This window comes from Onychostoma macrolepis, chromosome 12, assembly GCF_012432095.1.
Source record: "Onychostoma macrolepis isolate SWU-2019 chromosome 12, ASM1243209v1, whole genome shotgun sequence".
Taxonomy (NCBI): domain Eukaryota; kingdom Metazoa; phylum Chordata; class Actinopteri; order Cypriniformes; family Cyprinidae; genus Onychostoma; species Onychostoma macrolepis.
In genome coordinates, this window is record NC_081166.1 from 7,478,340 (window position 1) to 7,503,780 (window position 25,441).

The 25,441-nt window shown below is 36.1% G+C and overlaps 1 protein-coding gene and 1 long non-coding RNA gene across 7 annotated transcripts in view; one reads left to right on the plus strand and one right to left on the minus strand.

Moving 5' to 3' along the window:
• Positions 1-25,441, plus strand: part of si:ch211-216b21.2 (heparan sulfate glucosamine 3-O-sulfotransferase 3A1) — a 39,398-nt gene that overhangs the window by 8,541 nt on the left and 5,416 nt on the right. The window lies entirely within an intron of this gene.
• LOC131551413 (uncharacterized) overlaps positions 1-25,441 on the minus strand; it is a 37,835-nt gene that overhangs the window by 4,119 nt on the left and 8,275 nt on the right. Inside the window, exons 2-11 of one of the 6 annotated variants that reach the window (XR_009273757.1) lie at positions 24,359-24,395; positions 23,980-24,161; positions 23,625-23,732; positions 20,011-20,178; positions 19,369-19,454; positions 18,347-18,438; positions 11,795-11,901; positions 8,313-8,385; positions 5,713-6,707; positions 3,749-3,787 (exon numbers count right to left, since the gene is read on the minus strand). This is a non-coding gene — a long non-coding RNA (uncharacterized LOC131551413). Of the gene's footprint in view, positions 1-3,748; positions 3,788-5,712; positions 6,708-8,312; positions 8,386-8,480; positions 8,668-8,770; positions 10,617-11,794; positions 11,902-18,346; positions 18,439-19,368; positions 19,455-20,010; positions 20,179-23,624; positions 23,733-23,979; positions 24,162-24,358; positions 24,396-25,441 lie in introns of those variants that run through there. The other 5 variants (XR_009273760.1, XR_009273758.1, XR_009273761.1 and 2 more) reach the window with 5 other exon arrangements.

Genomic DNA, 25,441 nt, shown 5'->3' on the forward strand with positions numbered 1-25,441 from the left:
TTCCTGCAGGCCCAATTCTTCACAGGGTTGACCCACTCAACCCTAAAGTTCTACGTTGCGGCCATTGCGGCTTACCACGCCCCTCCTGGTGGCCAGTCAGTGGGCAGACACCCCCTAGTTACACTTTTCCTCCACGGTGCACTGAGGCTGAGGCCTTCGGCCAGAGAAGCTTATGCTAAGTGGTGGATCAGGATGCTATTCCATAGCCTTGAGTCCTCTGATCTCCCCTCACCATTGGGGGTCAAGGCTCACTCAACTAGAAGTGTGGCGGCCTCCAAGGCCTTTCTGGCAGGTGTACCTATGTATGACATCTGCAACGCTGCGGGATGGTCTACGCCCCTCGCGGTGGTCAGGTTCTATGACCTAGATTTGCGAGTTGCTCCTGGCTCTTCTGTTCTCTTGCCATAGCTGTGCTCTTCCACACTAGGCAGGGATTTGCAAGTCTGGCAGTATGAACATCTCATTCCCCTAGCATTTTCCGACGCAGCTCGAGTTCCTGAAGGGGAACGTCCCAGGTTATGTAACCATGGTTCCCCGAGGGAATGAGACGCTACATCTCAGGGCCATACATCCGGCATCCCTACTAGAGCTTGCTTCATTCCTAGAAGCTAACGCCGGTTGCAGTTCACGTGCTTTTAAGCTTCCTGGTCGTTACGTCACCCACCTGTGACATCTCGCCCATCGTTTGGAGTGATTACACATATGATTCAGAGCATGGTATCGCTGAAGACATTCTCCTAGTGTTTTCCGACACAGCGTCTCGTTCCCTCTGGGAACCATGGTTACATACGTAACCTAGGACGTTTTCATTTTATTCAAATTTAAAAAATGTCCCAACATTTCTGGAATTCGGGTTGTATATTGCTAAAAAAAAAAAAAGTATTAATAAAATAAATCAATATTCATTGTTTGCAAGGAATTATCATCAAAAATTAAATAATTAAATAATTAGTTTAATTGCATACATTCTATATCCCTATAAACCCAAACAGAAGACTGACAAATACATCAATTTAAAAATGCACACACTCAAAACTGCTAGTGTGCTATTTCTGCATCTTATATAAATACCAACGAGATCAAAAATGTTTTTTGCTGAACTTAAGGTGCGAGAAAAACACAATGGAGCTCTAATATTAGAACCTTTATTATTAGGAATCCTATGCAGTCGCTCACCTGCTCACACACACACACCTGTATGTGCTTTATTTGACTATTATAATGTTTTCTACCTGAACCAGCCTTGGGGCAGGTTGTACTGTAATGTTGTAGTGCTAGGATGACATAAGCCAGCTGGGACATGAGATCACACTGAACAAAGAGACCCCTGTGCGTGTGTGGAGGCCTTTGATCTGGTTTGGCTAGGGGCACCGCTGTGACATGTTCGCTCAAGTTACCGCAGATACACTGAGAAACACTATCATCTCTCTCTGCAATTCTTACTCAGTTCAGCAGACAGTTAAACAGCATAATTACAATCTTCCATACACTTTTCGATAACTGCAGGTATGCTGATCCCATTTCGCTCAAAGCATTTCCTTGATAACGACACTGTGACCAGTGTAAAATTGCACATGTAATCATACTCTTTGACTAAAATGGACTAAAAGTGGACTTTGTTTATTTTGTAGAGCTAGATGCCAACGACTAAAGCTCGAGCCAAGTTAGAGCCTTATGATTTACAACGAGACGCTGAGAGTATAAATGTGCTTGTTTGCATGTGTGTACGGACGTGGGTCACAGGAAGGTTCAGACCTTTGATGTAGGTCATGTTTGGAGGTGAGAGGGGTCAGTAACTGGATCTGTGAAGTGAAGGACTTCAGGAGGGTGAAAATTAATGTCGGGGTACAACTGTGTGAGGGAACTCGAGAGGTCTCTTAACTCTTGTTGAGGGAATGTGTGAGCATGCAATCTGATATACACAGATAGACTACGGCTGGTTATGGCCAACTACTTCGTGATGCAATAGACATTGCGATATATGTCACAATAAATCATAATGTCATAATTGGGTCGTGATTGTGTCAAGCAAGAGAAAACTACTCGCAGATTTTGCTTCACTTTTGTACGTTAATTTCAATATGAACACTTGTGACATGATTCTTCATTAACTGAACTGTAGGAAAACTAATATTTTTTCAAATTAAAAACCTCACAACCATATTTACATGAGATTTTGAAATGTCCCACAGACATAAGCATATTGAAAAGAATGATGTTAAATATGTTTGCAAGCCAAGTGAAATCTTGGTAACGGGCAAAAATTAATGTTTTTTTGTCCCTAATTAAAGAGACGAATTTAAGAGGTTTAATTGAAAACTGTTGCCTGTTAAGCATAAACGACATAAGGTTGTTCGAATACACACTTCTTAATTAATTTTATACCTTATTATTATATAGTTTTGTCATTACTTGAACTCTAGAAAATTATATAAATTTAAAAACTAACAAATAAATAAATCCTAAAATAAGACATTTACAAGGACTTAAACTATCAAGACAATATAGGTTAGAAAATAAAAATAAAAAATTAATTAATAAAAATGTATATATTAATTATATTGTAATTTTTTTCCCCCTCACAACACTCCTGATACTTTAGATCCTTGTATGTTTTATTTTTTGTACATTGTTGTACATGCATATGTATAATATCATATCATATATCATATCATATCATATAAAACAATATAACATGGACTGGACATATGTTCATATGCGTTTTCCCAATCACGACCATATAGACAACAAACGGTTCAGAGAATGGATTGATATAATATAATATAATATAATATAATATAATATAATATAATATAATATAATATAATATAATATAATATAATATAATATAATATAATATAATATAATATAATATAATATAATATAATATAATATAATATAATATAATATAATATAATATAATATATGTTAATGTACATAAAAAATATAAACATACTGATACAAAGATCTGTAGTATAAATGCATTTTTTTTTAATTACACTGCATTATATTTACTGTATATTTCATGACAGCCCTAATATGTAAACAGTACTACCACATATGTTATGCCCTCACGCACACACACACAAACAAGCACACATACACACTTACAACAAGTGTCTTATGACTTTCTCTGCAGAACACACATTGTGTTAACCCCCTCAAACACACACAAGCAAACACTCTTAAGCAGCTGATCCCCAGAGCCGTTTGGGGGGCCAGGGCACAGTGCTGGCTGTCAACAGCTGCCTGAAAGGCATTCTGGGAATCCAGCCCCCAGTGGGCACTGAAGAGAGTGAGCAGGTGTAGACTGCTCCCCAGACACCTTCATACACACACACACACACACACACACACCCCCACCTGATGCCATTATCTGCTACAGCTCCCTCACAACCTGAACTCAGCTCAGCAGGACACACATTTGCAGCGTTCAGCACTAAGATGAGCACAAGCAGGTTTTGATGAGAAGTGGGAAATGGGATTGACGATTCGCAGGTTACAGGTCACAGAGAGCAACTCTTAAGGGTGAGAGATGTTGGCCGTGAGAGTGACCCGCGTGCAGACACAGATGGGAATGCAAAGGATCGGTTACTCACAAGTTGAGTGTCACCACTTGTTTATGTTGTTCAATTCGTGCAAGCTTTGATCACGAGAAAACAGTTAGGGACTATGTTTAACTACAGAGTTGGTGTCTAGGCGACTTTTTATGTTATGGCACAGCAAAGAAATACAGAAAGATGCTTACACGTCTAAAAGCTGCATCCACGTCACTCTCGAGACCAGCCTGCAACAAATGATTCATCTTTTAGAAGAAAATAATTCACACAAATGAAAAAGAGTCATCATTTACCCACCCTCAAGTCATTTCTAACTCTACTGACGTATTATTCTGTGAAGAAGAAAAGGTGATTTTTTTAATATTCTGGTTACTCTTTTTAATATAATAAATATACATTAAAGACTAAGGCTGTCAAAGTGCAAAATGAAAGAAAAAAAAAAGCATCATAAAGTATCTTAACTCTTCTATTAAGTTAGTGGATTAAATTAAATTCACCAAAAATCACAAAAAGGTATTAGGTAAAAAACATCAGAAAATATGATTTTTTACAAAATAAACATTAGTATGGGAAAACACTTCTTCTGCATTCTTTCTGCAAAGAGTAAAGCACAGCTGTAAAAGATCTAACCGGACATTACATGCAATTTTACAGTAAAATGCTGTTAATTGTACAGCTTTTACAAGTAAAAAAAAAAAAAAAAATTTAAACAAATCAATGTATTATTTACAGTCAAAAACTTTAAACTGATATTCCCAGAATTCCCTGTGTTACATTCCACATTTGAAAGCATTTTGTTTAAATAATCATGTTTCTTAATAGTTTTTGTTATCAGTTATGTACATTAGGGTTTTATAATACATCTTCTTTTGTTTAATGAATGTTTATCACATTATTTAGGTGTTGTGTGTTACCATGATGGTGTTTTGTGTTTGAGTGAATGACTCTGTGCACCTTCTGTATATCAGTATACTCTTCAGCTTGTGGAAAAGCAACTTTGGATTAACTATTTTTCAGTATTTTTTACAAAATTATTCTGGCAACCACAGCTGCCAAAATGATGATGTAACTATGGATTTTTTTTTTACAATGTATGTCTTCTGAAGTAATACAAGTTTGGAATAGAATGAGGCTGAGTAAATGACAATAGAATTTTAAATCTGGGGTAAATCATCTCTTTAAGTGTTTACATCTGCAGTGATTCAGAGTTACAAAGTGACTGTTTTCAATAAAGGTTTACGTCATTTAAGTCATTTTACGTGACATGAGCAACGGTTACTCATGTGATCTACCTTCTAAAACAGTTGGATACTCGTGGAGAAACCTGTTGCCAACTAACAACCAAAAGTACCGCATGGTCACATGGCGACCTCCTGCAATTTAATCTGATTCTTTAACACATGTGAATTACTGCGTAACCATACACAAGCTACAGGAGACAACAAGACATACGTTAAGAGCAGCTGCGTTTGCTTAATCTTGTTTTGCTAATAAAGACGTCTCTTGAATATTTTCATCTAAGTGGAGGCGTTTTATTGCCACAAAATCATGAAACCTCCACAGATAAACACAGCAATTTATTCAACGAGCTCTTAAGGGCATGTCTGTGAATGTAAATTTTTGTTTATTTGCTCTGGGCATTGTGGAACTACACTGGTTGATGTTTTTTGTATATTTTAAAGCAAACTAACCCGGGGCGGTTCTCAATGTATCAACCGAAGCAGCTCAAAATTTCAGCTCTCGCAGCAATTTAGTGTCATTTCACCTTCCTGTGCACAGATTCCTCGCTCTTTCCCTAGAAAAAACATCGAAAGTGGTAGCAAAGTGTTATCCTGTCATAAAGAAGTTGAAATAGTACACCAAGCACTTGGCAGTAGAAGTGCATGTGGGTTTATGTCCGTGTAGAGCCTGTAGGAACAATGCAAAAGGAGTCTGACAGTATAAAGGAGCCGTTGATGTCTGTGAACTAGACCCAGCAGCGCTGAACAAAACTACCCGCAAAAAAACAACAACTACAATAGATCAATCCTGCAAAAGACTGCATGCGAGCAAAGCTGTCGCTATAGCGAGCCAAAAGACGGTACCGAGAGCCGACACAAAGAGAGAGCAAGAGGGGTGTTGTGGGTAAATGATGCATGGCAAGAGCACATACGTGTTACGGGCCTCAATGGGGCGGAATGGTGGAATAAACCCTCTCCGTCGCATGATGGATTTCACTTTCCCAGCGCACAGGCAACAGCTTTATCACAGGAACGGGAGACAGCAATTTTCCACCCTAAGACAGACATGAGAGAGAGACAAACCGTAGTTCCTTTTCCATTCTGAAATAACTGTTAAAATTGTTTAAATTAGCAAAAATCAACACTTTCCCAGCGTGATAATAGTAATTAGTCACATTTATTATTTATCAACTATATTATCTACTGAAAATGAAATGCAAACCCATTATAAGCACTTATTCCATTCATGAATCCAGCACAAAGGCCTTAAAAAAAAAAAGTCTTAAATGTCATAAGTCTTTTCTTGCGTTTTTGGCATACTTTGTTCACATTTGAAATATTACAAGAGCTCTATTAAATTATACGTTTGCACTAGTGTTGATGTGGTTCCTATTGTTAGGTCTTTAACGCTGTGGGTGTCCTGAGAGCTGCTGTGTGTAATGTGTGTGTGTTATCTTTCCATGTGACCCGTGCCAGCAGTACAAACCATGCCAGTCCTGTGGTGTCCCTATGCCACTGTGAATCAGACAGAAAACAAGACAGAGAGAGGGGGGAGAGAAAAATGTAATTGTGTGTGTGTGTGTGTGTGTGTGTTTGTGACAAATGAGGACATCAATTTGTATAATGGCAAGGGTATTACAAGGAGAAAGTGACTTTTCAGGACATTACCCCATGTCCCCACTTTTCAAAACGCTTATAAATCACACAGAATGTATTGAAAATCTGAAATAGCACAAAGTTTCCTGTAAGCGGTAGGGTTAGGTGTAGGGCAATAGCACATACAGTTTGTACAGTATAAAAACCATTACGCCTATGGGATGTCCCCACTTTTCACAAAAACAAACATGTGTGTGTGTATGTGTGTGTGTGTGTCAGCCCAGTTTAACCCATTCTTTCTTCTTGTGCACTTCTGCCAGACCTGCAAGCTCTAAAAGAAAAGTAGAGAAACCAAACAATCAAATAAACACATCTAGAAGAAATCTATTCACAACTTAAAGATATTGATGGTGAATTCATATAATATCAGAATCACTGTAATAAGGACTTTCCAAACCGTAAAAACCATTTAATTCTTTGTCTCAGCATTACATTATTCTACTTGACAGATTATCATATAAAACAATTAAAAGATGAAGACAGATATGTAACTTCTACATGTATTATATTTTATTATAGCTGATGTTACCTAATGTGCTTTCTTATTTCTTCAATATTTTACAAGTGAATATATTTAATGTAATATTTTTAATTAATTTATTTCCATTTATGCATACAGCAGACACTTTTATTCAAAGTGACTTACAAACGAGACCCACACAGTAAGTCGTTTATCACAGAGGCAACAATATTCATAGAACACAATGACAGATTTATAATAAACATTAGGAAATAGCATAATAGAGATAAAATAAAATAAATAAATAAATAAATAAAAAATAAAATAAAATCTGGAAATATATTATTTTTTAAATTATTTATTATTTATTAAATCTGGGTTAATAAATAAATAATTAATTTACTGTTTTTTATTAAAAATCATTTAGTGATGAAGTATTTTTTTTATCATTAATTAAACTATCAAAATATAACAAAATATCAAAACTTATAAAATACAATATAAAACTTTCATTTCAAGAATAAAAAGCATAAATATAAAATGTAGTAAATATATTTTTAAACATAAAAATCTAATAATTGTTTTATTAATAAATAATTAATTTGATATAAAAAAACAAATTTGAAGAGAATTTCAGAATTTTTTACCATTAGCAAAGTCACATGTAAACCTTTTTCCTGAACACGGAAGTCTCATCAGCCTGCCTCATAACAAAAAGATGCTTTACAATTCCGGTCTCTGGTGTTTCTAGTCAAATTAGCGCACAGCTTAACCCTGTGCACATTTGTATATTTAGTTATATTTAAAAAGTTTCAGTTTACTTAATTTAGTCAATCCTTTTACCTCATTTTTTAACATGGATTTCCATGGAAACCGAAGTTAGAATCCATCAATGAGGCCCTCATCAGTTACTCAGGGAAAAGGTATAGATCAGATTTAAGTTGTGTTAGTGTTTAGAAACTAGCATACTGAAGGCAATCTCCAAGTTCCCATAATTACATTACTTCTGACAACTCTTGAAAACCGTATAAATTGAGTAGTAGCCAATATTATCAAATAACACAAATTTGCCAAGTCTGACATCCATAAGACAAACCTTGTCATAATTCTACTGTATTTCCAAATCACGGGCAACACAATCCACACTTTGTGCACATATTGATTTTATTCTTAGCCACTGATGTGTTCGTGTTCGCAGCAGATTGTTTTGACTGTAGAAATGAATTTGGGAAATGTATCATGGCATTTTCTGTCTAATCCAGTGTTATAGAAACATGCAAGAAGACCCGCGTACACCACAGTCCCAGTAACAGACACTTGAGGGTTGGCAGTCTCAGCACCACTGGGCTGATCTCCCACACAAACACGCAAAACAGAGAAAAAGAGAGACGTCTGTGGTAAAGAAAGACATCATACCTCACATGTGAATGCTAGACGCTCTGTATTAATCCTTATTCTTGCGGTGAAAACTCTCAGGTGGCCACAGTCTCTGTAAACATACAAGCACCCTTAAATACTGCACACGGTGCAATAAACCATGTTTAGGTGTTTAAAGTGTTAGTCTGAATAGCATATAATCCTTACCACAATAGCTGTAGATTTATGACACAAAATTAGCAGGTTGGGATGTTCCAACATTCTTTCCTTTGTTCTTAAGTATTCCGCATACGTCTCAAAAGATGATCCCTGCTGTGATTTAAAGTCTCATAATTCCCTGCCCACTTTTCACTGAACTGATCCAGTAGATGTTCTTTTGCACATAATTCACAATCTAGACATATAACATGAGCAGTATATGTTTTTAGCATATGTTTGTTGAATTCATTCATCCTCTTTATGAATATACATTCAGCCAGACGTAAACTCGCCCTTACTAGTTGTTACGGCACGCAGACGAATCATTCATCAGGAGAGAGTGACCCGCTCTGGCACCGGAGTGCTGACGAATGAAGCCCGCTGGCAGAGCTTGGCTCTTTTGCATAAAGATAGAGTGTAGGCCTCTGAACGGCCTGTGATGGATACTGTAACCACAGACTCCTCTGACGAGGTCCAGTAATTTAATGAGTCCCAAACTGAACACTTCTAATTGCTAATGGAACCAGCCCTGACTCGCCATTAAACAGTCTGGAGGAACTTTGACAGAACGCAGTGTCTAAGTGATGGAGGAGAAGCACTTCTTTGCTTGTTTTGCTTTCTTGTTCGTGAAAAATTATGCATTTATGGGGCATCGATTAGGCTCGGAATAATGTGAAAAAGGTGCTGTATTTGCTGAGCAACAGAGCAAGCGGGACGATACCAAAGGGAAGGATTAAACACTAAGACTGATTTCTGCTTACTTTAGTTGCAAGGTTTCCACATTTTCTGACCAGTGAATTTCCAAGATTTTTCCAGTCGTTTCTTAGTCATGGATTTTTAGAAATCATTTTCCAGAGATCATACTTACAAAGTCTAAAACAGTTAGAAAAAAAATTATATAGAGTATAGACATTTCCATGACTTTTCCAGTCATTTGAGATGACTAATAAAAGCTTTTTAAAATTATTGCAGTCACAAAGAGTAATTTCTAGCCTAAGAAAAAATATATATACAGTAGACTATAGAAATGTCCATGACTTTTCCATAACCTTTTAAGATTTTATAAATTTCCATGACTTTTCCAGTCGCACTTTTGGAATTTCTGATAAGTCTCGGTTTTCCAGGTGTATAATTTCTATTGCAATATTTTCTATGAGTGTCCCAACGTTTTCGCGAAATAACAGCATGGGATGGGATTACCTGTTTGTCTGTACAATGGAAGACAGGGGTGTGTTTCTGCAGTGTGGACAAAAATATTACTTGACTTTTGTAACTTGCATATTTATGTACTATACTCAGGCATTTAAAAGTTTAGGATTAGATTTATTAATGTTTTTGAAACTACTCTCTTATGCTTACCGAGGCTGCATTTATTGATTAAAAATACAATAAAATCAGTAATATTGTGAAATATTATTACAATTTAAAATAACTATTTTCTATTTTAATATATTTTAAAATGTAATTTATTCCTGTGATGACAAAGCTGAATTTTCAGCAGTCATTACGCTAGTCTTCACTGCGCCAAAATCCTTCAGAAATCATTCTAATATGCTGATTTAGAAACTCAACTTTATTGTCCTTAATGAATAAAACTATTAAAAAAAAAAAATCACTGGCCAGTAACTTTTTGAACTATAGTGTAGTTAAAGACTACTAACTGCATTTCAAATTTCTCATTTGTTCAGTGGAGTCAAACAAAAGTCAAACGGAAACGACCTCACCTACAAGCCTTCAACATTTAATAACACTCAGACTAGTATAGTATATCTATGTCATTCTTTTGAGAGGGAGTGTGACAGCATATTTAAAGAGCTTGGACAGATGAGACAGGAAGAGAGTGTTTTTAATGACATCCTCCCGAAACAGGACACCCTGAGAACTGCGATGCCTCTGAGGTCCTTTAAATCTCTCATTCCTTCATCCTCTTGAGAGACACACCCTTCAGCTACTGTCCCAAGTAATGATGTTTCCACTGTTAATAAAAGTTAATAAAAGCAGTTTGCACTTGAAAAACATCTCACTGTTTGAATGCTCAAAAAGAATTTGGACATTTTAGCCACTTAAAAATGTATGAATGGCATTAACAAAATATCAAACCAAGTGGCACTTGTACAAAAATATTCACTTACTTTCACATCAGGAAAAAACTATTATAAATATAAAATTTAATAAATATATATATTTTAAAAATATAAAAAATACACTTATTATTTTATTTTGATAATTCAAAAAATACACCTAAAAAAAAGAACAATGTGGAGAGAACTGAGAAAAGCTTGAGATTCGTTTGTATTCAGATGCCTCTTTCTTTCTTCTTTTGTTATCTAATGCACTGAAGTGTGGCAAAGAAATAAATACAAACAGAACAGTAAAGTATTATTTAAAAGAAGGTGAGGAATCATAAGTCAAAAAAATGAATCTGTCAGCCACTTGCTGTAAATCATCATGCTCTACTGCATTGCTGAGAATGATCAGTTTTGAGAGCCAATGGTATTTTCTTATCCACATTAGTTTATCAGATTCACAGAACTCAAGTTATATTTAGCCATAGTCTACTGGAAGTATACATTACTCCTCATTTTATCTCTGAGGAGGAAGTTTCAAATCCTCCTTTTGTTCAGAGCAAGAGACCTTCGGGAAAACAGCTCGGAAAAGCGCTGTACAGTAATATGGAGATTTATGTCCACTTTTAAAAATCTCTTCTCAGATCACTTCCTGTTTCCTCCCGCTGTTTACTGTACACAGGCGGACCATTGTGGGAAATTTATTTTCATTTGCTTATCACCTTAATTGAGGTCTCCCAGAGTTTACGCAACAACCATAATTCCATTACACAAACTATTTTGAGACATTTTATTAACTCAAATGAGGCTTCAAGCCCTCCCACCTCACCTAATGTCACTCTAGGCAACACACAAACAATCCCACACATCAATGCTCTGACGTCTGGCCAGATCAGACCATCAGGGCCTTAATAACCTCCGTCACTCAGACAGGAAGGAAGAGCAGACTCAGAAGTCCTAAATATTGGTGCTATCACTAGAAAACCTCTGACCCTGACCCTTATTTTTCTAATTGATCAGATAAATGGTTTATGCACGGCAGGCAATAAAACAGCTGGGGGGGGGGGGAAATCTCATAGACTGAAATCCAGACTTGACGTGAGTTCTTCTGATCTATCTCAGTAAGCAACCACCCAGAATACCCTTGCTACGCCCTAAAAGCCATCCAGAATACCTTCACACCACATACATCACACTATCATCGTGGCGGTGAGTTTTGCACAGATAAGAAAATCTGTAATATAGAATCTTTCCTACCTGCTTCATTTCTTTTAACATCTGGAGAAATTTAAACCTCTCCTGGGTGTGTGAAGGAAGAAGGCTGCTCCGAACGCATTGTTCGAAAATCTCAAAATGTGCTTAGCCTACACAAATGTGAGACATGAAATGATGTATTGTTAATACTGCAGTGTATTTCATTAGAGAGATAAGTGAAATATGTGCTAGGATGGCTGTATATTTCTGTGCTGATCTCAGAGACGACACATCTGTTTTCATCAGAGATTCAGTTATTCTGCAATAATCATTGGAATCTTTTTAATCTAATTCTTCTTAATAATTTGGACAGCATAGCTGAGCAATGAATTTCATTTCAAACAGGGACTGGAGAAATACAATATCACAGAGGATTAACTGTGTGATTCTTTGATGGAAATGTGCCATTTGAAATTCTTATACTGTATGTATATATAAACTATGTCAAATCAAAGCTGATTTTTTTGGGGATCACTGCGGTTTTTGTGGATAAATGCAAAACCTGTTAGGCATTATGTTACAGTTTATTGATTATAAGTTACATGTTGGGTATAATTTCTAAGTTATGAAATATTAGTATGTAGTATTACAACTACATAAAACTACTAAAAATTGCTTTTGTTAACTGACATAAATCTGAAATAAAATATTAGATTAGAAAAAAACATTAGAAATTAGAAATGCATTGGCAACTAAAATAAAAAATTAAATAAATACATAAATAAAAGCAAACAAAATATACAAAAACGAAAGCACAGTATTACTAAAACTTCAACTAAAATTAAAAATTAAAAATAAAAGCTAATTCAACATGAATAAATACTGCAACAGTATATAAATAACACCAAAATAACACTATAGAAAATGCTTAAATGTACGCATTCTTACAATGTTCCAAACCCACAGGACATTTTTCTGTGAAACACAAAAAAAAAAAACACTGAACAAGGCCAGATGCCAGTTATCTCCAGACTTAGGTCAAATAAATAAATAAATAAAGACTGTATGCACTATATTATAAGCCATTTGAAACCTTTTGTCTGTGGAAAATTTAAGTGGCAGCTATCAAATTTCTCAAAATATATCAAAACACTCATGGCAATTCATAACTATTTTAGGCTTTGGCAAAGCAAATTGCTGACTACGTACAATATGAATTTTTACCTTTTGTACAATTTGCTTATAGTTGGGTTTGGAGTGGACCTTCATGCACACTTATTTTCTAAAAACTATAGGTTTTTGTACAAATTCTTACAAAATCGCCACCTTGTAAAAGGCTTTCTCATGAGATCGGATTGCATGTATTCAAATATGGCACTCTGCATCAGGTTGCACATAGGCAAATTTAAATATGTAGAAATGTGTTGATGTGGAGGATGTGTAAATGTCAATTTCTGGGTGCTCATTTACCTGTAAAGACGCTTTCGCACACTGACAGAAATACTCATGTGGAGCTACTTTAAACTACTGCACTGCAAGATTTAGAGCTGGCAGTATGTTGCTTTTTGCATAATTGCCAAAAAAAAAAAAAAATTCATGATTTTCTCCAACACACACACACAAAATGTTTTTAATCTACTCACTTCTGCTGCCTCAAACTGTGCGTAAATGACCAACTGCCTCCTCTGCAATTTTCATACGTCGTACTGCTCGTGATAGCTAATGTATATGCAAATCAGATGGCATTATATATCAGTTGTTAAATCACCGAGAGTATGAATGCAGCTAATACGCATTTTATTCTCTATATTTTGGCAAATGTTTTTTTCTTGAGCGATGCTCATACAGTGATCCCGTCCTCATTATAATCCATTTCGATCTCTAATCGTTCTTTTCACGCCCCGTTTTTATTCATAGACTCTGTTTGGTATGTGTGGGGCATTTGTCTTTCAAGCATGGCCTCCTCACTCAATCTCTCTTTCTCGACTCCCCAAAAATTCACACATTATCTTCCTTCAGCACTCTCCCATTATGCTAATGCCTTTTGAGAAACGATTGCATCAGTATGAAAAAATAGAATAAAATCTCTCTGATTGATTAGGTGAGTTATCATATCAGGACGGCCCACCCCAACACCCCCGTATGCCATTATGGGCGACACATAGACAACTGTTCATTTATAATCACTGCTATGAAGAGTGTGTAGCTTATAAAGTCGAAAGTAAGAGTTATTTTTTGGAATAAGCACATTAGTTATAAGACAGATTGTGAATAAATACACCACAGAAAGAAGCATCATCATTCACTTAGATGTCAGTTTGCGTTAAAATGACCAGTCTTTTGTTTAACAGGACAGGCTCTGTGACCCTTAAGCTCGCCAACATTCAAAACTTGAATTCTTCTATTGTTTTTTTTTTATTTGTAAAACTGGCTTATTTTCCAAACAGCCACTCTATCAAAAACCAATCTTTCCATTTTGTTCCAAGACAAAAGCCAAGTTCTCAATAGGTCTTTTGTTGAAGCCTTACAACAGCATCCTTCTGTAATCCATTCCTCATCTTCTCCTCTTCATTTAAATAACAGTGCCGTACGGAAACCTAACCGTTGTTGACAGCTTTTCACAACACCCTCCTATCAGCAAGCGAACCGTTTCTACTCAGCGGCATGGGTTTACCTTCACTGTAGGAAAAAGCAAGAGGTATTTCTACATGTTTCTATTCTCCAAGGACAGATATATCTTTTTATCGGGGTTCACCGCATATTTTTCGGTTCTGTTGAATCTGGGTTCAATCCCAGTCCAACCACTGCTCAGTTCAGACACCGTTACAAACCACAAAGGCTTTCTTCATCGTCCTGCTCATCTCTTCCCCTCTTTTTCAATCTTCCTGCATATTAAACATACTAACACAACTGCCGCAGATAGCTTTGCTCTTTCATTTTATCGTCACGGTCACCTGAACCGCATGATTCAGCCGCTGTTGGATCTGAACGAGGTGCACGCAGCTCCATTTCTTCCTTGGGCTATTTACTTAATGGCTAATGCAAAAAAAAAAAAAAAAAAAGGCCTCCAAAATGGAAATGGCACATTAACCCACCCTTTTTTCCCATTTTCTAGCCCTCCTGCCTTTCTTCGAACTCCTCGTTCGGATAAATTACCGTGCTAACACATTATTACGAGGCACATTACTTGTTCTGCCCAATATATAAGAGGAAGGAGAGATGAAATCCCATCAAATATTTAAAGCAACAGACTTCTAATCGACCTCATGATGGCTAACACACTGCTGGTTGTTAGTTTCTGAAAATGCTATACTGAACAAGAAATCTATGAAGAAGGAATAGAAAGCATATGTAACTGTATTTGCTATAAGTGCTTGCAAGATGTTAATGTTTCAGGTAAGATAGGTTTAATCAAATCAATTCATCAAATTAAATAATTAAATTATACATTTTCTGTGAGCTTTTTGTGAGAATCAGCATGAACTGACACCATCTTCACAGATGATTAAATAGACATATGAAAGAAAAGAGTAATTATTATCAAACCAATTGTGATTCAGTATGCAAATATTGCCTATGGCACAGGTTAAACATTATGACATTTGGTTAAAATGCACTAATGACATTATGAACCAATGAATGTCATTGACGTCCAACTGGCACCATGCATAAACAATTTTTGCGTGCTAATATGTATTTAAATAAATGTATTTATATATTTATTTATATAAAAAAATAAAAAATTTAAAATAAAACCTTTACAATTTTTCCTCCATTCCTCTAGAAATGTATAAAGTATACAAGAAACCTGCTACAAAGTCAAGTCTGTATGTTTGGGGTGCATTAATTTCAGACGTTTAATATGGTCCAAAACAAACCCCTAAGCAGAATGTTTAAGGAATATCAGTCTAGCGCTGCCTTGCTAGCACTGCAATGAATTTATATGAAGCATGGTATAAAATGGCATTTTTAAACATGCTAATCTGCGCTGAGAAGTCTGTATGATGGCAGGCTGTAGCAGCGCAAGGAAGAGCTGTGAGCGGACTGCTGCTATGTCTCTCGCAGCTTGGCACCATGACAGGCAGAGCAGGATGGGAGTCTTTTGTGTTAGTAGAGCTCAAAGTATAAGAGTCTTACGGAAGGAGAGAGAGAGAGAACTGATGAGGAACAGAGACTGAGTGAAGAACAGACTCAAATATAATCACATGGAAAGAGCTCGGGAAGAGGAGAGAGAGAGAGAGAGTGACAGTGAAGTGCAAGTGAGGCTGATGAAAGAGCAGAAATTAAACGAGGAAGAAATAAAGATTATAGCTTACAGTAAGAGAAGAAAAGTTTAAGACAACCAGAGAGGGACTTAGAGAGAGAGCAGACTCTGTGTAATCAGCTTTGCTCCTCACTCTTCCATAAAGTGCTTGATGGTTCATCCCTAAGCCTTCACTTTTTTTCTTTATCATCTTCCATTTTCCCTACTTTCATCCCTTCCCAAACCGCACTATACTCGGCCTCTGCCTCCTTTTAGCTCGTAGTTATTGGCCTAAATAGGTCAATAAAAGTGGTGCAGACACCAAAACGTCTGTATTCTGATATAAAAATGAATTAAACCTCTGGCTCCTGTAGAAATACCATGACCAGGTCGACCCTGTACAGCTTCAGATTGTTTAAACAGATTTCTTCTGTGTGGCTTTTTATATCCAAAATGGGCTAGACGATCATAATATATGACAACTACACTGAAAAAAAAAACAAATGGCTTTGAAACAGTTTTCACTCAACTGTTGGTAAATTTCACAAATAATTACAAAGGAACGGCAATTTTCAAGCAGAAGGACTAAACTCGTACTACAATTCAAATTCAGATTTTACATTGTAAGGACAGACATCACAATTCGCATACTATATGTCTAGGGCCCTATGATTTTCCGTGATGCAGGATGGAATCGCGAAATCCAGTCATAAAAATGGAATTTACTAAATAACATGGAATGTCATGGAATGTCCCTGTCCTGATTTCAACACAGCCAGACAGGTTTTGTTGCCTTTAGAGCAGAACAATGGCTGCCTTCATACAGCTGCTGTTTGACAGGATCTCATATTGTGGGAGGACCAGGTGCCGGGAATCGAGTTGGGATTTCCCTTCTGCACGGAACTGGTAGTGTGTGAGTGTGCACCCATGTGCCATGTGCTGGGCCTATTTGCATTCACTCAAGTGTAACCCCGCATTATTAGTTATTAAGTCATACTTACATCAGCTTTTATTACTTTGGTTTCTCCAAAGCATTAAACACGAGTGATCCGGGAGTGAACTTATATGCAAACGGTGACATCAGTCTATTTCGAAAGATTAAAAAATCCAGATGATGAATGAGCCTCGTGCACTGATTTCACAGCCACAGGGCATTGGTTTCAGAACCGCTGGTCCATATTAGACAAGCAATGAGAGCACAATGTCTAATTTATAGCCCTGTTACCAGAGGCATACACAAAAGAGGAGAGTTTGAGCACAGAGCAGCTTGTTCATGTCATCTTTACCCAGTTTGATTTATAGTGGCTCTGATGATTTTCTCTCTTTGGGAGAATGCTGGTCCTTCTCTACTGGTCTACCTCTCAGAATGGGGACTAGAAATGGCAAAATAACCTTTTTGCAAGTTTCATTCTTGATGTTCGGGATACAAATGAGGAAACGTGAAGAAGGAGCTTTTGGTGACAATGGTCTTTGCATTGAAACTAATTTTCTACACGGCTTGTCTTTCCTAATAGTCGACTATAGATTAAAGGAATAGTTCAACCAAAAATAACAATTCTGTCATCATTTACTCACCCTACTGTTATTCAAAACCCATATGATTTTATTTCTTCTGTGGAACATAAAACGAAGAAAGAAAGTTATAAGAATGAAATAATAATCTATAAAGAAGGTTTTTCCATGCAGTTACAATGGGGACCAAATCTTTCAAGCTTCAAAAAGAACTCAAAATCGCAATAAAACTATTATATACATTTTTAAAAGTAGTCTACATGACTAAAATATACTCTTAAGTCTCTGGAAGCCTTACAATAGCTTTGCGCAAAGAACAGGCCAAAATTGTAGGAAAACATGTAAATGTAAAATACATGAACATGAAAATAAAATATTATTTTAAGGATTGAATGTTGTTTACAGCAGCAGAAGTTTGTGTTTGTGCAAGCTCTTTCTAATACCTCATTTGTGCCCAAAACGTCAAGAATGAACCTTGCAAAATAGGTCATTTTGGCTTCATTCAATTGATCAGCAGTGAAGTAACATTTTACAACAGCACTGAACAACAGTTGGAACTCTATTAAAGGAAGTGTCTGATTCTTTACATACTGTATCTACAGACAAAGGGGTCAAAACCCACTGGCAATGATATTAGAGCCCTCCTGAAGAACACAGATGGGGTAAAATACTAAGCAAAACATCACGGTAGTGCCTAGAGCACAACTTGAACTAGCAGTCAGCGCAGGTCTCTCACCCACAGCGTCGCAACTAACAGGAAGAACTCTGACATGTGGAGCGAATCCTCTGAGCCTCTGTTATAATAGAGAACATATGCAGGCGTACTAGAGGTCTGAAAGTCATTGAGAAGAAGCAAGTACCTGCAGATTTCACTGTAGGAGTGCCAGACTAATGATACAGCGAGCATCAACACAGCATGGCTGCCATATGTGTTGGGTTTTGATCACCTCAGCTGTAGAAGATACAGAAGAACATAATGTGGTCACAGCAAGTGTGTTTCTGGTTCAGCACAGTTTTAGTGCAAGGGTAGAATAAAAAGAAGCATGTATGTGGGAATTTCAGAATATGTTTTTGCTAATTAAATCACCGTTTAGTCCTGACAACAGAACTCTATTCACAGTAAAAGAGGTAATATTCTATATATAGTATGTATGTAACGCTGTCATTTCAAAACATTCTTAGTGATTGGAACCGATGCTAATATCGCTAACAAAAACTAAATTGAACCATTAAACTACAAATAAAAGCTAATATAAAATGTGGAAGATGTAATTAATTTTTGATAAATAATGAAGTTTTCAAATTTTAACCTACCTTCATTAAACATGGAAATACCACAAGATTGTTTGGAACCAGTGATAATATTGCTGATAAAAACTAAACCCAAAATTAAAAGTAATATAACTGTAATTTTATGAATCCAAAAAGTTACTAAAAATTAAACATTTTTGATAAAGAACCGAGATTAGTCTCGCCTTCATTAAATATGAAACATTCACAAATGCTACTTGAATAATACTGTATCATATAACAGTAAAATGCTAAAACTAAAATAAAAACTATAAAAAAACTAAAAATCTAATACTACAATACAAATGAAACTATAAAACATGAAAAATTACAGTACACTGAAAGGACAAACTGAAAATAAAATAAAAACTGAATTCAAACCTATAATAACCCTGTTTGGAACTGAACAGAATCACAATTGTGGCCGATTACAGTGCACGAGTTGAGGTTAACATTTATTGAGCTGCATGTACAAAACAATCACTCAATCGAAGCAGTGAACTTAAGGCCTTCTGTTTTGAGCCTGAACAGACAACCTTTATAGATTTTTCCAGAGGTCGACATAATACAGCGAATACAACATGGAACTGACCTTTCAGTCCAAGATATTCTGCTCCAGCAAAATAATCCAGGGACCTTAAATGTCGGGAACTACCAGATGAGTCTGTGTCCAAGTCACTGAGCAAAAACAAAGACATTTCCACTTTAAGACATTTGTTCTGTTATTATATTTAGATATAGCTAAAACAAATTTTCACTCTCTCTGTATACATACACACCTGGACCTCATTAATAAAGTTAAAGATCCAATATATTACTTTAGTAAGTACTGTGAAATCAAGCAGGCCATTGCTGCTGATGGAGTGATTGTTGTTTTGCAGAGGTCAAGTTTCTTTGTTATTTTTTTCCCTTATGTGGTTCTTACTGAGGGATTTTTAATAGGTCTGGAGTAACAGACGTCTAATCGTCTCCAGCTTCCTCCTGAGGGATCGTATCCACGCCTGGCAGAAAGAATGAACCTGGCACAAAATCATTGCCTCTTAACGGGGGGCTTAAATGGAAGAGGATATACTAAAGAATAGGCCGTTTAAAGCTAACTAATCTCTGCACAGCTCAGCAATCGAACACACAGCCATTATTTTTTTCCATAAACTACTCATTGCTGACTCTTAATAAACATGATGTCCTGCAAGTGAAACTGAGATTAAATAAAACACTTTCACTTGACATGTACCTCACAGATGCAGGTCACAGTTCTACATGGAGACACTGGAAGAACCAAAGTAGTTGTGTTGTGCAGCACCGCTTGAGTATTAAGCTGATCTTCAGGTAATACAATGCCTCAAAAATGAGCTTGGCATTAAGTTTTAGGTGTCTTGTCACTCTCAAGCTCTAGAATTTGCTGAAAAATAAGAGAAAGACAGAAAGACAGGAAGAAAAAGATAAGACTTTCTGAAAAATGAAAAAAGAGAAGCAGGCCTTAACATGTTTAAGAGTAATCTTGTTGCTGTACGTGGTGTCTGTGACTCACTGCAACTCAGAAACAAGTGGGTCAGAAAGACATTAAAAAGTAATGCAGATGCCATGTTGAAGTGTAGTTCAAACTTAACTTACAGTACACTAAAGCCCTTAGCATCAGCCTACAACACACACACTGAATGCACATCCCCTGTCACCACAGCCACACTTGGATACTCGTATGCAAAAATTCTTTTTGCATCTCATTTGGCATATTGATCGGGGGTGTAGAATCCATTACAATACTAAGTCCGCTTAAGCACAGTAGGACATTGTAGTCTACATAAATGGTTACATAGTTGAAATAAAACAAAGATTATTGGAGTACATTTTAACAAATCTTTCTACTTGTCATTTCTTTGTAATTATTTGTGAAATTACTGATTGAAATTGGTTTTAAATTTAGATATAATTTTATATTATATTTATAGTTATATATTTAGGGCTGTTAAATTGAGTAATAACAGTTTGTATTTACATATGTGTGTGCACTGTGTATATTTATATGTATATGTAAATACACACACATGTATTAAAAATATAAGTTATATGTAATATATATATATATATATATATATATATACACACACACACACATTTTATATATATAGAGAGAGAGAGAAAGAGAGAGAGACATACATACATATTTCTTAAATATATACATATAAATATACACAGTACACACACACATATGTAAATATGTGTGTATGTGTGTGTAAATATTTCTCAAAAATATACACAGTACACACATATAAATTATGTATCCAATATAGTGATCGCTTAATTTTTGGCAGTCCAATTACATAACGAATCAAAAAAGATATGTTAAAAATAACAGATGTAATTTCTTTGATCATTCCTGAAATGGAAGGACGAGTTAAGTGTACAGTATTCCAAACAGAGCTGTATGCTGCTCATTTTGGAAAATGTAGGGTATTTAATGCATACCATACAGAGTATGCATACTACAGTATATACTATAGCAATATTAAGAGCAGTATGTTAGAATGCTATCCCGAAGCCTACACACACACACACACACACACTTTGACAGTTCTTCAGTGGCACACACTCACACTAATGCGTGAACTGCTTCTCTAGTAGCCGTCTGTTTCTGCGACGGCAGCGGGGTGGGGGATCAGGACTATAAATCCACAAAAGTCTTCAGCCACACTCAGCTCATTTCAAGCATTCACTTTTCAATCCACAGCCCAGTTTAGCTGCCAAGAGGATCAGAGGAGCGGTCAGGGTTTTCCCTCAAAGCAAATGCAACATTAAAGTTTCCCATCTCGTAACGGAAGGCCATAAAATGGGGAAGAAGAGGTTCTGCATATCTGTGCGTGTGGATTTTAACTGGTGGAATGTAAAAGCATGTTCATCCGCTGATGGCATCCTCTGATCCTCCATTTCTCTCTGTCTTTCATTCCAGGCCATCATTCTCTACAGTTAGAGAGGGTGAATTATTCACAAGAAGGTTGCCACAGAGATACTGCTTATTTTTCCTCTCTTACACAATAAACTTGGGAGTTACTTGAAGCACAGAGAGACGTGGACTGAGAGAGCGACAGAGGAAGCTGTGCTGTGCTTAAAATGCTGCTGATATATTTATAAGAACAGACTGTAAAGCTAACTCTATAAAATTTTTACTAAATTGTGCAAAGGCAGTTGCTATAGAAAGGGGAAAAAGAAATGGAAAAAACACCTGCAACACACCACAATAACAGCCAACTGCACTTCCTGTCGAAAGATTTATTTGTTTAAAATAAGGTTGAATAAATAGCACTCAACAGTTTGTTTGTTTTTTTGTAGACATACTAAATAAATTTCCGGCTTCCCCTTTATTCCTGTTATAGTGAAAGTGGAGCGGCTCAGTGAAAAACTTTTCTATCAGTGTACATTTTCCCTTGCACTGGCCCAGTTTGACTGTGGTTTGAATCAAATACAGTGTGTGTGTGCGTGTGTGTGTGTGTGTGTCAGGTCTGGAAAGTTCTTGAATGCCTAAATTAGATTTTATTGGATTATGGTAGGAGTTTAAATCACTGACTGAATTAATACCATAAGGTACCAGTAAAAATCTTTGTGTGTGTACATTCTTGAATCTGTCATGAAATGAACTATTTGTTTAAAATTTCATCTCCCATATTTAGTCTCTGTAAGAAATATGTCCCAGCAGTTTTGTCGAGTTTATTCGCTTTATGAAATGAAATACAGGAAACCTTTCTGCAGATTTCCCTGCAGCTATAAATCCTAGAGTTTGAATTCCAGCACTTTTTGCTAATTTTGTACTTTCCTAAACCCAGATTGAATTACCTTATTTTTGGAAGGCCATGTTATTCTCCATTGTTTATTTATTATAATTTATATTTTATGTATACATTTAAATAATATATATTTAAATACGCTAAATTTAAAAATATGTTTTTAATTTAAAAGTGTTAAAAAGGCATGATTATTTATAAAATTTTATAAGATTTATTATTACTTATGCATTTTATTATTTGTTTTATTATTTTTCAATACTGCTTAACAACTTTAATTTGTTAAATCATTGGTTAAATAATGCTTCATTTTAATTTGCTAAATAAAAACTAAATGCAATATTTTCATTTAAACAATCATTATTTCAAAATATATTATTACTATATTTTTAAATAAGTGACATGGACCCTGATTCAAAGTGTATCACTCTTACAATAATAAACAGAGAAACATACACAATTTAGCAAATAGTAGAAAGCTATTTATCAAAAAAGTGGATAGAATGTAGAATTGAAAGGACTGTCAATTATTAATAGTCAATTATTTACGTTTACATGTAGTCATTTAGCAGACGCTTTAATCCAAAGCAATTTGAGGACAATAGAGGCAATCAAACCAACAAAAGAGCAATCATATGTACAGTAAGTGCTGTGACAAGAACGCAGTAATGCAGTCATTTAGCAGTCATTATATACAAATATTTGACTGTAGAATGCTGTGATTGACCAATCAGAATCAAGTATTCCAGAGAGCTGTGTAATGGCAATGATACAACAACGTCTGTCATTCTAATACAATCTGCATTGCTTCAACAGTTTGTTCTCACATCAAAATTCACACACTCTTACTCAGATATCACTCTTCGCCTTGAGTGTACGACAAGATATTTGTTGAAAAGTGAGGTGAGAAACACTACAATAGATGACAAAAGACAATCCACACTTGTCTGGCACTAAACTTTGCGGATGGCAAATAACAAAGGCTTGCGATGCCTTTGCCGTGGTCTTTCTCAACAACCAGAGCCTTCTTGATGGTTGAGTGGAAACAACACATATGATTTCCAGCACTCACCTCCTCTACTGTCCATAAGCAGTGATTAGCTCTCGCATAACCGTTAGAGACTGCAACCTCCGAGTCACTTCAGGACAGGTGAACCATCACAGCTTCGTAAAGCACCGGCTGACGGGGTCACAAAGTCAGACGGTTGTAGTTAATTCATGTTATTTCAAAACACACAGTCTCGCACACAGACTGTGACGGTCACTAAATCACAGACACACTCTTTTGACCTCCACTGGAGTTCAGCGGTGAGGAAAAGAGAAAGAGACTGTCTGGCCAAAGGCTAGAAATATTGAGCCAATTAGATGACAATTATCTGCTCTGGTTGCCAGCGTGGAGTTGAGGAAGATATTTATGGGTGTTTTACCTCTCTACGGGGAGACATGAATCTACGGCGGTGTGGACCCTGTACCCTTGTGCTTTTTTGTGATTACCGCCCGTTTGACTCGCCGTGCCCCCTGTCTGTCCCTGTATGGCACACTTGCGCTACAGCAGGAAGACGTAAATCTGGTCTGATATGAAGAGAGACACTCGGCGGCAGTTCATTTGCTTTAAACACAAATGGAGCAGAATGCTTTAAGAAAAGGTTGCATGAAATTGTGTAATCTGCCATAGTGCCTTCAAAAGATTTAGGTCTACATTTTTCATGCAGCTTTTAATATATGATTATAAAAATGTTGATTTTTAATTTAATCACTTGCTTTGCTTAAAGTGAAAAAATTTCAATTCTGTCATCGTTTACTCACCCTCACGTTGTCCAACCTGGTATGACGTTCTTTTTTTCTGCGGAGCACAATATTCAGTGTTATTTTAGTATCATTGTGAGACTATTATAGTTTTTATTAATATTTTAAATTCAATTTTATTTTTAATTTTAGTTACATTTATAATCATTTGTTTGGAGGGTATTTTGTCATTTTCAGTAGTTTTTGTTTTGTTTATATTATATTATATTATTTTATTTCAGTTTTAGTTATTTTAGTACGCCAAGTTAAACTACATTAAAATGAGATTTTTTTGATGGTTTTAGTTTTAGTAAACTATAATAACCCTGTCTAAAACTTAATCTTTCTCTCCAATAAGCAAGTAATTTATTGAACTTGAACAATTCAGTCTGAATGAATGATTAAGACTAGTTATGTGAAGTAGATTATTTGAAAGATTTTATTCAAACAATTAAATCATGAACTTCTATTAAGGCCTAAGTCATAATATGTATATTATCCTTTTTACGCCTTTTTAAATTGTAATTGTAACTTTATAAATTTCCAAACTGTCCCTTTAAAGTTCATTGTCTGAATTTGAAACAAAGCATTTGGCCGATATTCTTCAGTTGGATCGCTACGTGTCGGACCCTGCAATGAACCGGATGTGTTTAATGGCTGAGGCTTTCTGCCTGTATTAAATGGCTGAATGTGTGTACTGGGAGTCATATTCTTACAGCGTGAAGAAGACATCAAACATTGCTCTGAAAGGACTGTAAATCATTTGTGCTCAGAGGCAAAGCTACTTCAAGTGTTACATCATTTGCGCCGCCAATAAACATCTGTTAGAAAAAGCCTCACTTTCCCTTGCCAGAGAATGGAGGAAAATCTTCTTTCTCTAGCACCCTCCCTTTTATACTGTCCCTCAGAGAACGGTAAAGCTGTGAAAGCTGTCCATCATATGTTCTCTTTTCTCTTTCACTCTGTCTTCCCAGATCTCCCTTGAATTCCCTCTCTCTCTCTCTCGCTGATATCATGTGAGACTTACAAGCACACAAGAGTTTGTTTAACTTTTAAACTCTCTACGGGCTCTAATGTCTGAGAAATGGCCTTGTGCTGTGACAG